Genomic DNA, 2,121 nt, shown 5'->3' with positions numbered 1-2,121 from the left:
TGCATTCAAAAGCACTAAAAATTTGATACTGTAATATAAGGGGTCGCGCGAACGCAGTCCCCCACATTAACAAATTTAGATGTAGGCTCCACCACTTGGGTAGGCCTTGGGCTAGTGTAAGACCCTTAGTTTTAAATTCTAATTTATGTATTTAAGTGTATTTTGGTATTGAACTCTGAGACTTTTTAGCCAAGTTATTGATATTTTGTGAGTTTAATGCCCAAAAATATCTTTTGATGTCCTGATTAAAATTATTTGTCGATAAAGAAAATTAGATTAAGTACAGTGAATCTTTTGTCGAATGATAATTTAATTTTGTTACGATGAATTTAATTTTGGGCAGTTTGGTTAAAAATATTTCGGGTTGCTGAAAATTGTATATGTGAATGGAGTTGCAACGAGAGTAGATATTTTTATCAAAAGGTTTGAGAAGTTATGTGTGAAATGGTAATTTTGATAAATATCTAGATATTTTTAGATATTTGTTATATATATATATATATAAAGAAAAGGAAATAGAAAGGAAGGAAAAAGGAAAAAAGGAAAATAGAAAGAAAACCAATTCCTCCCAGCCTTTGCGAGAATCTTTCTTCTTCTTCTTCTCTCTGTTTCACGAAAAACCAAAACCCACGAATATAAATCCTCATTTCTCTTCTATATCTAAGCTTCGTTTCGAGAAGTGATAGAAGGGAAAATTGCTCACATCCACGCTACAGTGCTAGTGAACCAACTTCGAAAACGACGACGCGAGCGGGAATTTTACCGAAATTAATCGCGGTGCCGTAATCGCTCGTTAAAGCTATCGTTAAGGTAAGGGCTCCTTCCAAACTTTTAGTTTTCATTTAGGACCTTATATGTGAGATTGTGGAAAATAAATTTGTTGGGTTTGAAGTGTAGATTTGGGGGAAATGAATTTAATTCAGTTATGTGTGTTGTTGAGGAAATGAAATTTGATGTGTTTGAGTTGTGGTTTGTGAAAACTAATTTGGGCGTCATTCATGTTTGAAAGTTGTGGAAATATTTGGGTGATTGTTGATTGAGCTTGGTGTGGTTTGTGAAAATTAGTTTGGCATGAGTTACGTTTGAGTTTTGTTGAAATTTGTGGGGATTGATGATTGCACTTGGTGTGGATTTTTTTTGTTTTTGAATTGATCGAGTTTAATGTAAATTGTGGATTAAATATGATGGGTGTGGTGGAAAATAAATGTTTGAGTATGCTATGTGTGAATGTGAAAATCATTGGTGTTAATTGAGTATTAAAAATGGGGAATCTTTTAATATCTGCATTTACTTAATGATTATCGTGAAAAGAGTCAGAGTATGCTCATGCATTTCATAGTACATGGCGACCGGATGGGCCACGAGATGATTCCATGTGATTTGTTGGTTCATCTTATTCTTGCAGGGATTGTCGCGTCGGGCTGATCTGTGAGAGATTGCACTCTAGAATGTGCTGATCTGTGAGCGATTGCACTCTAGAAAATCGTGCTGGTCTGTGAGAGACTGCACGCTAGTAAATTGTGCTGGGCTGTGAGCGACTGCACTCTTGTATGTCGTGCTGGTCTGTGAGAGACTGCACGCTAGTAAATTGTGCTGGTCTGTGAGCGACTGCACTCTTTGGACTGCCGAGTCCATGCATTTTGGCATATACGCATTGCATTAGGGTGCTTGGCATGCGAGTCATGTTTGATTTAATGTTATGATTGCGTGTGTAAACTCAAGTTGTTGTTGTGATTGTGCCATAATTTCTAAGTGTGATTGTTTGGATTTATGTGGAAGTGTTGATGGATTGCGAAACCTCTTTAAAAGCTGATTTTTGCTGTTTTCTGTTGTTTTCTGATGTGTATTCGAATACAAGAAGGTTGTATTCGAATACAGATGTTCTAATTTGGCTACTGACTTATGAAACAGATGTTCTAATTTGGCTACTGACTTATGAAACAGCTGTGTAGTCGAATACAAGAGGCTTGTAGTCGAATACAGATGTTCTAATTTGGCTACTGACTTATGAAACAGATGTTCTAATTTGGCTACTGACTTATGAAACAGCTGTGTAGTCGAATACAAGAAGCTTGTAGTCGAATACAGATGTTCTAATTTGGCTACTGACTTATGAAACAG

Source organism: Cicer arietinum, chromosome 8 (assembly GCF_000331145.2).
Source record: "Cicer arietinum cultivar CDC Frontier isolate Library 1 chromosome 8, Cicar.CDCFrontier_v2.0, whole genome shotgun sequence".
NCBI classification, from domain to species: domain Eukaryota; kingdom Viridiplantae; phylum Streptophyta; class Magnoliopsida; order Fabales; family Fabaceae; genus Cicer; species Cicer arietinum.
The sequence above is the reverse complement of the archived record's forward strand: the minus strand, read 5'-3'. Positions refer to the sequence as shown.